The 13,977-nt window shown below is 33.5% G+C and overlaps 1 long non-coding RNA gene across 1 annotated transcript in view; it reads left to right on the plus strand.

Annotated features, from left to right (window-relative positions):
* Positions 1 to 13,977, plus strand: part of LOC127553320 (uncharacterized) — a 99,405-nt gene that overhangs the window by 80,692 nt on the left and 4,736 nt on the right. Inside the window, exon 2 of the long non-coding RNA XR_007951724.1 lies at positions 2,148 to 2,218. This is a non-coding gene — a long non-coding RNA (uncharacterized LOC127553320). The remainder of the gene's footprint in view (positions 1 to 2,147; positions 2,219 to 13,977) is intronic.

Below are 13,977 nucleotides of genomic sequence, written 5' to 3' on the forward strand. Positions count from 1 at the left end.
ATTTTTATACGTTTTTGACCTGTTGATCATGTGTTCCAAGAATTTTTTTAACTCCCCGCCCTCCTTTTTTGACTTCATTATTGTATTAATCTTTTTTTATAACTGCCTTAGAGTGATGGGCTCTGTTTTGTTGATACTCTGCAGATTTTTATTAGAATAATTTCTAGGTCATTTATAGCCATATTAAAATTCCAAAAGTACACATCAAGACTGTCATTGCTTAGATGTATTTTACATGTATTCTTTCCATTCAGTTTTGATTTCAGTATCTCGTATGTATCTTAATGTATTGGGCCTCAGCCTTCTCCTTGATTTCTTTATGTGTAATGTGTTTTACTTGCAGAACATCTAGTTATTTGTAAATACCCCCTACATCCTCTGGTTCAATGTGACCTCTAGATTCAAGCTGGAAGTCTTTGTTCTCTAATTTTCCTTGGGGTATATTGGTAATTTTATGCTTACTCGGTCTAGGTGAGATTTTGACATCACTCTGTCTGGGATTCCCATTCTCTGTCATTTTCCATAATCTTCCCTTCCTCACTTCTATAACTCCACATTGGCACATTGATGGTCATTTGGACTTTGAGATTTTCATGAGCTTGGTGGCAATTGTTTTGGACTTTGAAGGAGTGATAGAATCGAGTGGCTGAAGATTAATCTAGAGAACATTCAAGAAACAGGGAATGCACAGAGGAAAAGATAGAGGTGATAAATCCTAGGTTCTACTAATCCTGCTTGAACTGGAATTCATACTATGAGGAAAGGCAGATTTGTATCAGATTATGGAGGAGGTTGTGAATTTTATTTGATAGGCAATATTTTTGAGAGAAGAGACAGTCAGATCTCTATAATGAAGAGTAGTTTGACAGTAGTATAGAGGATAGAATTTAGGAGTGGGAAATAGTGATAGGAGAGGCAGAAACAGATATTGGGGGTCTGTTCCATTTTTCCAGATAGATGATAATGCCAGTCTACATTAAGGTGGTAGTGGAAATAAAGAGGAAGGAATGAATCTAAAAGGTATAGTTTAGATAATTACATATAACAATTAAGTCCAATTCCATACCACCATTGGGAGTTCTCTGGGAAAAGACCGAAGCCAGTGTAAGTCACTCAAGTAACCTGTTTGCCTTTAGTCATCCTAAAGAACATAATAGCAATCCTAGAGATTTGCTAGGAGGAATCCTAGGTAAGTCACTTCCTGGGCTTCAAACTATGTAAGGAAGCATTGCTTAGCCTTATTGTTACCTAAACAGCACCCTTTGTCTCACCTTTATCCCCTGTTTTAGAGGAATGGGAAAATAATTCTTAATTCTTCCTGATAACTAAATAAAATGATCATAGTTTAATCATTCAGTGTTTATAGACCATTTATTTTGAGGAGATAGATAAGTAAAATCCATGGAAAAGCAGAAGGAGTATTATTGCATTGATTGGAGACTTATAAGCTATAGCCTTTCAATATAACATTGAATCTTCTAATATAACTTATAATGGTTATTACTATTGTGAGTGAAATACTTCCCTTTTCTGTTTTTTTTTTTTTGTTTGTTTTTTATTTTAAGAACTAGAATGTTATTCATGACATAGAATATTCATTGCCCTTGGAATCTTGGTAATATACATATAATTTTTAGATAATAATAAATATTCATAGCATCTTCTATGTGCTGGGCACTGTGATAAGTGCTTGATAATTATTGTCTCATTTGATTTTTACATGAAGAGAAAGTTATATAGCTAATATTACCTCAATTTTACATAGGAAGATTCTGAGGTAAACAGAAGTTAGATGGCTTGTCCAAAGTCACAATGACTATAGATTCCACCTTCTATCTACTCTTAACTTGCTACTCTATTTCCTAATATCTACTTAACAGATCACTTTATATATTTAATAAAAGATTATGCTGCAGAATGGTAATTTTTCCCCCTTCTAGGTATAGTTGCTTATGCTGAAATAGTTAACCTCTTCTTGAGGCATAAAGAAGAGAAATTAATTTATCCTCCTGGGAAAGTACTTAGTGAAAAACTTTCCAAGTACAATATTAGATGTAAATTATGCAGTTTGATATTCAGTTCTGAGATATTTTTATCCAACTTGTTGCCAGCCCCAAATAAAATAAATACTGAAATCTTTCTTTTAGGCAGTTACTGAGAAAAACTTTGAAAACAAGGATTTTCGAGCATCTCTAGAAAATGGTGTCCTGTTGTGTGAGTAAGTATGTGAACTGTTTGTATTTAATTATTAAAAAGCATTATTTTTTTTTCCTTATGTCATTTTATTCTGGGGCCCCAGACTGTAACTTGAACTCTAGCCACCTTTCTTACCAATGTGTGCTATTAGCCACAAGTAGGCTTAGGAAGAAAAGAGTACAGACTGCCTTATTTTCTTTCTTGACAGGCTAGCCTTATAGATTAATATGTTCTAGACTTATAGATTAATATGTTCTCTGTGTGTTTGTGTGTGTATACACACATACATACACAGAGACACATATTTTTAGATAGATTTCAGCAAAGTATTTGCCAGAAAATTTAATTTAGGGCCTTAAAGTGAATTTACCAAATCCATTTGTCCCTTGGAAGAAGGAATAGATTGGTGTTTCTTGGATCCATAGGCACCCTAATAGCAATTTGATAGGACAAGTCTCTATATAGTCCTTAATAAAAATCTGTCAATTTGTAGGGAGATTCACATTGGCTGATAGTGAGCATCTCACAAGATTTTGGTAGATTGAATATAATGTGATGAATCAAATGAATTTTAGTAGAAGGAAACTAGGAAAAAGCTTGTGGCACTGAGTTTTGAACTCAAGAATGGGAGGATAATGGCTAGATAACTGAAAAAAAAAAATCTGTGGGTTTTAGCGGTTCCTAAACCAAATGTGAATCAGTAATGCAAAGTTGCAGCCAGAAAAGCAAATGTGAACTTTGGCTGCATCTACAGGCCTAGTGTCCAGTACTAGGGAGTTGTTAGCCCCATTATACTCTGTCTTGGTCAGACCACATCTTAAGTAGTATGTTTAGTTCTGGGGATCACATTTTGGGAAGGGCATTACTGGGCCGGAAAGCCTCCAAAAGAGGTTTAGCAGGGTGGTGAGACAGTGTGACTATGCTATATGAGGATTGAGAAGAGAAATCTCTGGAAAGACATGATAACTTTAGGCATTTGAAGAACAGTCCCTTAAAAAAAAAAAAAAAGGAATCAAGTTGTCTTTCTTGATTTAGGACAGACCTAGGAGCAATGAGTCATAGTTGCAAAGAGATATATATTTCTGTATGGTATAAGAAAACTTTCTACTAATTATAGTGGTGCAGGAAAACATACATCGGCCATGTAAATCTACAACACTAAATAATGCAATTTAGAAAACTGTATTATAACCAAGAGCAACATAATTTTTTCTTGAGGATTCTACATAGGGGCAGCTAGATGGCGCAGTGGATATACCATCAGTCCTGAAGTCAGGAGGATGTGAGTTCAAATCTAGCCTCAGACACTTAACAGTTCTTAATTTTATGACCCTGGGCAAGACACTTAACCCCAATTTTTTCAGCAAAAACAAACAAACAAACAAATAAATAAAATAATGGAAAAAAGAAGATTCTATATGGTCATCATGAGATAATTCTAAATAAAAATTTTTTTGATGCATTCTCTATTTATTTTAAACAAATGCTTAGTGAACCTCTACTGTGTGTAACACTGCTCCTCTATTTTTGGGAGCCAAAATACAGCCATATGCCAGCCCCAGCCACAGTGCCCTGGAATGAGTGAGCCTTGTGCAATAGCTATTTTGTGCTGCTTAAAGATGCTATGTTTTATGGGAGTACTAATAATAAATATGGCTTGTGCATTATGACTTTAGTTGATGAGAGTCAGAAAGGATGAAAAAAGAAAGTCAGAAAAGAAAGGATGTGGCATGGTGGTATAGATGAAATAAGTATGTAACACAATAGATGGAGTCTTGGATCTGGAGTCAGGAAGTTGAGCTCAAATCCTGCCTCAGAAATTTAGCTGTGTGATCTAATCATTTATCATTAATCAATTTCTTCAAATATAAAATAGGGATAACAATGGCAACCTGCCTCATAGGGTTATAGTGAGGATAAACTGATGTAATAAATAATAAAGTACTTTTTAAATGTTTACTTTATAAATGCTAACTTTTATTATTAGCTAACAGAATTAGAAGCACACAATTTTATCATTGGAAGTCCTATCCACTTCACTCCATATGTGAAAATAGAATTACCATTGCAGCATGCATGTTAAGTGGTCATATAACTTTGCTTGAAGATGTGTGGAATGAAACCAATTACTTCCTAGGTATTATGGATAGCTCTAATTGCTGAGAGTTTTCCCTTGACATCAATCTTAAATTGGTCTCATTTCAACTTCCACCAATGTTCCTGGTTCTTCTGTCTAGAGCCAAACAGAGTCGGTCTAATCCTTCTTCTTCATGATAATTCTCTTCAAGTATTTTTAGAGTTATCATGTGCCTCCTTCTTTTTGCTACCAGGTCTTCTCCAGACTAAATAACCATTTTTATCCACTTATTTTTACATGGCATGATTTCAACATCCTTCACTATCCCAGTTCTGCTAGTTAAAAGGTTTGGAAGCAAGAGACATAGATCTGAGTCTGTTTCCTCATCTGTATAAGAAGGGCTTGGACTAAATGATCTTTGAGGTCCATTTCAATTCTAAATCCTGTGATCCTATAATAAGTTAGCAGTAAATTGAACTCTAGCACACCCAAACTTAGGAACATTTAATTATTTGAAGTTGCCACCCAGGTATGAGAGGAATGTATTCAAGCCCAGTCACCAGAGATGTGGACAAGGACTCTAGGAAATAGTCTGTGTTTTTATTGTCACCTCATTTTGTAGATACTTTAATGTTGTATAATCTCACAGAACATAGTGATACTATAGTAAGTGGTTATTAAGGTATATGGAACAGATGTCTATAGAAAGCCATGTCCTCGGATTTCATCCTAATGTTGTTGTCATTTATTTGAAATGCCTTTTGTGATAATAAATTATGAATGTTTAATTCTAGTAAGTATTAGTTCATTGGGTTGCCTTCTGCAAACTACAGTATTTTTCTGCTTAACTATTCTTTTCGAATATATTTAATCATATTCAAAGGGGGAGGAATCCTTTTAAAGATGTGATGGAGGTGAGGAGGAAGGCTGACTGAAAGTAGTCCAAAGAGGTTTTTATGCTGTTTTCAAAGATTCATTGCAAAGTAAGCTGTAAACAAAATCCAAGTTTTAATTTTAGATGGAAATGAGAGATACACTATGCCTGTAAAGTAATGAGACACGTAGATATCACTGAAACATACTTTAAAAATTACTATTTTTCAAAATGTTTACATTATTAAAATGATGCTCCAGTGGTTCCATTGCTCAAAATACATTTGGAATTCATTCTGATATATATTTTTTCAGATTTAACTTATAAGACAGAAAAATGACCTCAAAACTATTATGATTATACTTTGGGGGGCTTAATTTCCTTTCAAAATGTTACCGCTGAACTTGACTATCTTTACTGATTTTTGTGAATGACTGAATATTTATCCCAAACAGGATAAATATACATTACCACTAGGGATGATTAAAAATGTGCCGCATTCTTTGAGGACAATTCAAGCAGAATCCCCAAAATATTTTGAACGTCATTGGAAGCATCGGTAGCATTTTGGAATCCTTTTGTCCCAGCCTTTCTTCTCTATAATCCATCCTTCACAGCTGCCAAAACATTATTTCTAAAGCACAGGCTGATTGTATTATTTTCCTAATCAAGCAACTCCAGTGAATCCTAGCTGACTTTAGGATCTGATTGACTTTTAAAGATATTATAGTTAGACTTTTAGCTACCTTTTTAGGCTCAATGCATATAGATTTTTTCATTTCACAGATGTTGTCTTTTACCTTCTTATGGAGAATCAATTAATAAGTATATTAAATGCCTATTATGTCCTAGGCAACATAGTAGTCTCTGGGTATACAAAGATGAAAATGAAATAGCCCTTACCCTCAAGGAGCTTAAATTCTATTTGAGGAAAGGACACATACTTTTAAAAGTATATACTAAAAAAAAAAAAAGTATGTACAGAAATAAGGAAATTAGGCCCTTGAAGTTGGGAGTAGGGTAGAGTAGGAATAAGAAAAAATTTTATGTAATAGTTGGTGCTTGAGCTGAGCTTTGATGGGAAGGGAAATACAAAATCAGATGCAGGAGAGAAGCACTTTTGAGACTGTGAAGAGAATGGAATTCTCTCTTAAGCTGAAGTGCTAAGTAGAGAGATGAGCACTTCTCTAGAGGAAGTTTCAAGCAGGTCCTTAAAAATTTTTTTGATTAAAAAGAGTCACTTTGAAAATAGGAGTGGGGTCTAGTTGGTAGAATGAAAGGCATTGTCAGAGTATGCAGTCATTCAGTCAACAAGAACTTAAGAGCTTACTGTATGCCAAGAAATATGGGTGAGGTTACCAAGAAAGGCAAATATATCCTCTTTCCTCAGGGGGCTGACAGTCTAAAGGGTAAATAACTTGTAAATAGCTTTGTGCAAATCTATTCAGAAAAAAAATATTGAAGGTTATCACTGGGCATAGATAAGTCAGAGGTTTTTAATAGCCTAAATAAGAATAACCAGAATTTAAAAGGTATTCTTACTACAGTATATGAAAAGCCAAAGTTCTATTAATTATAATTGCATTTTATTGTGGGTAGGCACTAGAATATGCCTAGCTTGTTATTTTGAACAATGCTTTAAGTTTATATCGTTTATATATTATGGCTTACTGATGATAATTCATAATATTTTATTACAGCAGGATCCTTAACCTTTTTTTTTTTTTTTTTGTATTCCTGGATTCCTTTGGCTACCAGGTAAAGCCTGTGATCCCTTTTCTGAATATTTTTAACATAAAATGGGCAGGATTATAAAGGATACCAAATATATTTGTATTTAGTTATCAAGTAGTAAAAAAAAAAAAAAACATAAAAATCAAGAAGTTTACAGGTACTGAGTAAATAGTTCCTGATTAGGTTTTTTGTCCTCCCTCTGGAAAAAATACAGGTGTTTAGATTGCATTCTAATCCATGCAATCTTATTCATGCCTGGGAAGGCCTAGCTGATTGGAACATCCAGTGAATAACAAGGCATTGCTGTTTCCTGCTGGGCTGCTATCTTAAATTTAAAATTGTATTTTATTGTAAACTTAATAGAAAAAAATGACAAACAAGAAAAATGAAACAAACTCTTTATCCTCAACTGAAATGACAAGCAGGTAAAGAAAAATGTTTTTGTTTTGCATCCTTTTTTTAGGTCTGGTCAGAGTTCTACCTTCTTTGGTCTTGCTTTCTTTTTTCTACCTTTTCTTACATAATTATAATCATTGTTCATGTGAATCTGCTTTTTACTGATTTCCCTTTTTATGGCTTTGTATGGGTCCTTCTACTTTTGCATTTATGTCTCATATTTGTTGTTTTTAATGTACCATAATATTACCCTTAGGATTTGCCTGAGGTGTGCTAAGGCTAAGTGGTTCACCTGGAGTCATATAGCTAATATGACCAAGCACTTCTCTCAATGTTAGGTGCTGAGCACATTCAGGTCTTTATTTATAGAAGGATATTTTTTATGAGAAGTTGTCTGTACCAGTGCCTCCTCTATCATCATTCCTCCTCCAAATATATTCATTCTCTCTGTATTATAAACTACATTTTATTTACCTTTTTAAAATGTCTGAAAATAGGTGCTGTTTTTAAATCTTTTAATTTTAAACATTTAATTAAATTTAATTTTTATTAAGTTGTTCAATCTCCAAACATTTATTAAGTATCTACCACATGCTGGGCAATGGTCATACAAAGACAAAAGCAAAACTGTCTGCCTTCAAAAAGTTTACATTCTAATGGGAGAGAAAATAGACATATATAGGCATATGTAAACATGTGGAAAACAGATAAAAATGTGTGACAGTGATAATAATCCAACATGTAGCAATCTCACTGGGGATAAGGATAGATATTAAATACAGGCTGTGAGCTTTTCCTCTTTTCCTTTTTCCAAGATTCTTTTAGAAGTAAAACATACATATTCCCATAATCTGCTACTGACTATTTTATGTATGTGTGTATATGCATACACACACACACACACACACACACACACACACACGTACACATATGGCATTGGATTCAAAAGCAATTTATAGGAATATTTTCATATTAATCTAGAAATCACTTAAAACATAAATATTTCCCCCCTTTAATCAATGAATTAGCACCAAGCTCTTTGGCAAAGCATAGGAAAGAAGTTGCTAACTAGGATTCCTCACACCCACTGTTCACTTTCAACTCCTTGAATTTTACTATCCAACAAAACAGCTTTCTTCATAATGTGGATAATTCAGATACTCTCAGTATAATACTTTGCCTCAAAAATATCAGTTATGTGATTTTATACACATAATGAGATAAAACATAATAAGATAAAACTTAATTTACTTCTCTTCAAGAATGAGACAGTTAAACTTTTTTCTTCAGTAAGTCTTCTCCAAAGAATGTATTCTTCAAATATTATTCTCTCCCTAGTTAGTAAACTTGTTCTCAAGAAAAGCAACTAGGTCCATATACTCTTAAGTGCCTCAAAGAGGCTCTTTTTAGCTTATTCCAGTTAGCCACCAGTAGCTGAATTTCTTTTCTATTTCTCCAAAAGATTGATAACAGTTACCTACAGTGACTTTGAAATAGGTTATGAAAGCTGTAGTTATGCAAGCCAAGTTTTTGAGGAGAAGACAGTGGTATATAGGACAACAAAGAAAACCCTTTTGCAGAAGTCACTTGAGCTGATTCATGAAGGTTCAAAAGAACCCCGAGAATTGAAAGGTGGAGGTGAGGAGTTAGTACAATGAGCTATAGTTTGCACAAAGACATGAAGATGGGAGATAGAGCACTGTAGTGGAACAGCAAAAAAATCCCTTTTGGCAGAATTCATAAGGTTTTGGAAGTGGGATTAATATATAATAAGTCTGGAAAGTTAGGTGGGGGCTAGCTTATGAAGAACTCTAAGTGCCAAGTGATGTAATTTTTATTTTAATCTAGAGGTAATAGAGAGCCCCTGGAACTTATTGAATAGAGGAGGTGAAATAACTTCAACTTCTACTTTAGAAAAATCACTTTGGCATCTTTATGGAGAATAGATTGAAGTGGGTGAGAAATTCACTTTACATAAGTACTTTTGCATGCTTCTCTATATTCTTTGTATTCATTATTTCTCATAATGTGGTAATATTGCATTACTTTTATATATTGTGGTTTGTTTATCCATTCCTCAATGGATGAGCATCTACTTTGTTTCTAGTTCTTTGCAAAATAGCACAAAAAGTGTTGCTACAAATGTTTTGGTGGAGATGGATTATTCTCAACAATAATCACTTTGGGATATAAACCTAGTAATAGGATCTCTGCATCAACGGATATAGAACTTTTAGTTATTTTATTTGCATAATTCCAAATTTCTTTCCAGAATGATTATAACTTAATAATGATTATAACCAATGATGCACTAGGTTGCCTATCTTTCTTTAGTTCCTCCAACTTTGACTGTTCTTACGCTTTTTGTCATTTTTTTCCATTTTTCTGGATGTGAGATGAAATATTATGATTATTTTTATTTGAATTCTTTTATTGTAAATGATGAGAACATTCTCTCATATGCTTGTTAATAATTTTGTTTCTTTTGAGAACTGTTCCAATCTTTTGACCACTTATCTCCTAGGGAATGGCTTTTAGACACACACATGTATATATCTACACATACACAACACACACATATCTATATATCTGTTTTCCCCTTATTTGTCTATATATATTGGCTACGAAATCCTTGCCTGACATATGTTACAAAGAATTTAGCTATTTCCCTTATTAAACCAGATCCATTAGTTTTTTTGTGCGACTGCATTTCACTTGCACGTAATCATAATGAACTGTTATATCTTTTGCAATTTTCTTTACCTTTGTGTGGTTAAAAATCCATTTTATATCTATAGCCATAAAAGATGTTGACCTATTATTTTTCTAATTCTTTTTTGGTATAGTCTTTAAAATTAAGATCATATAGTTATTTTAAAATGATTGTGAAATATGGAGTAAGGTGTTGGTCTAAGCTTAATTTCTGTCAGACTGTTTTTCTAGCAGGTTTTTTTTTTTTTTTTTTTGATCAAATAAGAAATCCTTGCCTAATATTTTTGGGTTTAATGCATAATGTTATTGAATTCCATTGCTTCTGATTTTCCCTTGTCTAGACCATTCAATTGATTGAGTGCTCTATTTTTTTTTAAACCAGTACCAAAGTTTTCATGTGTGTTGCTTTTTAACATAATTTGAGATCTGGAAGAACTAGTCCCTTTCATTCCTACCTCTTTCTCCACCTTTATTTCCCTTGATATTTTAGATCTTATGTTCGTCCAAATAAATTGTATTATTTTATTGAGTTCTGTATGGCATTCCTTTGATAGTTTGATTTGTCTCATTCATTTTTAACAAAATATAATGACTTGGAGGAAAGAAATTCTATCATAAGCTTGTTCAACTAAGTTTAAAATGTGATGGCAAATGTCATAGTCATTTTATTATTAGAGAAAATTTTGTAAGTCAGAGCTTTTAAATTATGGGTAAAATGAAATTTATATATATTTAATCCTTGGGCAGCTAGGTGGGTGGGGTGCCAGGTTTGATGTCAGGGAGAGTTTGAATCTCCTCTGATTCTTACTAGTTATGTGATCCTGGGCAAGTCACTTAACCTTGTTTGCCTCAGTTCCTCATCTGTAAAAAATGAGTGGGAGAAGGAAATGGCAAACTACTGAGGTATTTTTGCCAAGAAAAGTGCAGATGGGATCATGAAAAGTTGGACCTGGCTGTACAGCAACAGCCTGTTTTCCTTAGGAGATGTCTGCTTTAACCAAAATTTTTTATTGCATTTTTGATTTCACTGCTGCAGGGGAGCTCTGGTTGAGGAACTTTATCAACATAAGTCAGTACCTTTGTCTGTGTCCCAGGCATTGAGACTTTGAACAGTCTTGAAATACCTAGCTAGTTGGTATCATGGGTGGGTTTTCTTTCCAGAACCTTGATCTTCTTGAATATATATCTCTGATTATTAGCTTTTCTTAACTAGTCTAATCATTTGATATCTAATGATAACATTATTAGTCAATATTTATCTGTATCTTCTGAGTAGTCTCTCTGAACACACTATTTTGTTGCTTTTACTCCTTCACTAATACAGTGTTAATACATATTTTTTCTATCTTCAAGACTTTTTCTCTTTCCCACTTTGCTCATTATGTCTCTCCCAGATTCATTCATTAATTTATTTAGACTTTTTTTTTTTTTTTTTGGACTAGGTGAAAAAGGAGCTACTTTGTCAAAATTACTACTTAGCCTTAATCACTGAATGAGTGCTGCCTCAGTCAAACTGATTCCTATTGAAGACATTAGTTTAAAAAGGGAGTTCCAAGGTCTCCCATTGCCAGCTCCAGTATTTTGATCTATATCTTGCCACTGGACCCAGATAGCTCTGGAGGGGAAAGTTAGGCAATTGATGTTGTACAGCCCTCCCTCACTTAAAGCCAACTCAACAACAACAATTCTAACCTATTCTTCAAAATTCAGCTCAAGTGACACCTCAGTTATTCACTCATTTAACAAATCTTTATTAACAGTCTTTGCTTTTAAGGAACATAGAAGTATAAAGGGAATAAGACATGTATATAAATAATCACAATACAAATTAGAATAAACTATGCATAGGCATTAAAATTTAGTAGAAAGAAGAAAAGTCCTATTGGAACTTTGCAAATGGCCTGATACCAAAGAGAGGCTATTGATAAAAAACTGTTCATAAAGCAATGTAAGCAATTTCTGTTAGCCACAATTTTTGTTCTTAAGGGCATTATGTTTCCTCTTTCTATCTTTCATGAACTTTATGTTTTATGTTAAAATTTCATAGTTGTGGCTAAAAAAAGAGATTTATATTTGAGGTGTGAAAAGTGCTACAGAAAGGCATATTTAGTCAATCCGACATCTGTAGGATCAAACTAAGAGTTTTCTTCTTTGTATTAATCTTTCATGTCTGTAAACATTTTATTCTAATTTTCACTGAGTGGTTAGTTATTTTTTTATGATTTAATTGGACCAATGATACATAGTACAATGTATAGATCAAGAGTTAAAATGTAAGCCTAGGAGAAGCTTTGAGGAGGTTGGAGTAGGATGAGTTAATGAGAATGGTTGGTTGGCAGTGTAGTGGAAACACTGTTGGTTCTGGAGTAATAGGTCATAAGCTTCAAGTCTAACTTTGCCACTTAACTATGTGACCTTAGGTAAATCATTTCAATTCATTTCCACAAGCATTTATTAAGTGACCACTGTAGGAATGCTAGGTATTGGAAATTACAAAGACAAAGACAAAATAGTCTCTATATTCAAGAAGCTTATATTTTGTTGGAGGAAAAGAACATTACATAGATGGATTTGTACCAAACTTAATACTAAATAATTTGTTGTTGTTGTTAAGGAAGGGAATGTGGAAAGAGCACTAATAATTATAGGATTAGAAGAAGCTATATGTAGATGGTTCAGTGGATAGTAGATAGTTATTTTGGACCTAGAGTTGGGAAGACCTGAGTTCAAATCCAGCTTTACACATTTACTAGTGGAAACAACTTTGCCTCAGTTTCCTGATCTTTACAATGGAGAAAATAATTGCACCTACTTCCTAGGATTGTTGTAAGGATCAAATGAAATATTTGAACAGTACTTAGCTCAGAGTTTGGTACATAGTAAGTACTATATACAATTTAGGGATGATGATGATGTAGAAGATGACACAAACTGGTTTCCTTAAATGAAGACTTTATATTAGATGATCTTTAGAGTCTCTGATGATCCAAAGCTATGCTTAATAATCCTATTAATACTGTATTAATGGAAATATACAATGAACCACATAGAAATAAAATGATTCCATTGGCTAATTTATTTTCTGCTTGGAAAATGATAATACTTATATTGTGCCTTAAGGGTTATAAAGCACTCACTTGAGACTTAAAACAACCCTATGAGGTGAGATATACTATTACCACTTTCTTATAAATGAATATACTATGAATAATCAAAAATCCAGTAAATATTGAGAACAGCAAGATATACACTATGTTTTGTTCTTTCTCAGCAGGTAACTTGAATGGTTATCATTTCAAGTCATAATAAACTTAACACATGGAACTGGATCTTAGGGGAATGTTAGAGGCTGTCTAGTCTAGCCCCTTATTTTAAAAAAAGAGAACAAACTAAGGCCTGGTTAAGTGACTTGACAAAGGTCACACAAGTCGAACCAGATCTGGAAGGAAGGAATTCTACAGCTTATTTTCTTTATTATGTCATGCTGACTCCTTGTGTAACCTTAACTTTTTCTTAATGGGATAATAATTATATTTAAAAAGTCTCTTGTGCTTTATCAATCATTTGACATACCTGATTTCCCTAGTATCCTAGCAAGAACCCCATGAGGCAGGTTTTTGTTCAGCTGTTTTTCAGTCATGTCTGATTCTTTTAATCCCAGTTAGGGTTTTCTTGGCAAAGAGATTGGAATGGTTTGCCATTTCCTCCTCCAGCTCCTTTTACAGGCAAGAAAACTGAGGCAAAAAAGGGTTAAGTAACTTACCCAGGGTATCACAACTACTAAGTGTTTGAGGCTGAATTTGAACTCAGAAAGGTGAATCTCTGACTCTAAACCTACACTATTCACTGAGCTTTTACATGCCTCATGAGTCAGGTAGTCTAAGTAATATTTTTCCTCTTTAGAGTCTTAGAGGAAAGTTGTAATTTGTAAAAATTCCTACAGTTAGCTAATGATAGAGATGCTACTTGAACTGAAGAATCTTTCTGA

The sequence above is a fragment of the Antechinus flavipes genome, chromosome 3, assembly GCF_016432865.1.
Source record: "Antechinus flavipes isolate AdamAnt ecotype Samford, QLD, Australia chromosome 3, AdamAnt_v2, whole genome shotgun sequence".
NCBI lineage: Eukaryota > Metazoa > Chordata > Mammalia > Dasyuromorphia > Dasyuridae > Antechinus > Antechinus flavipes.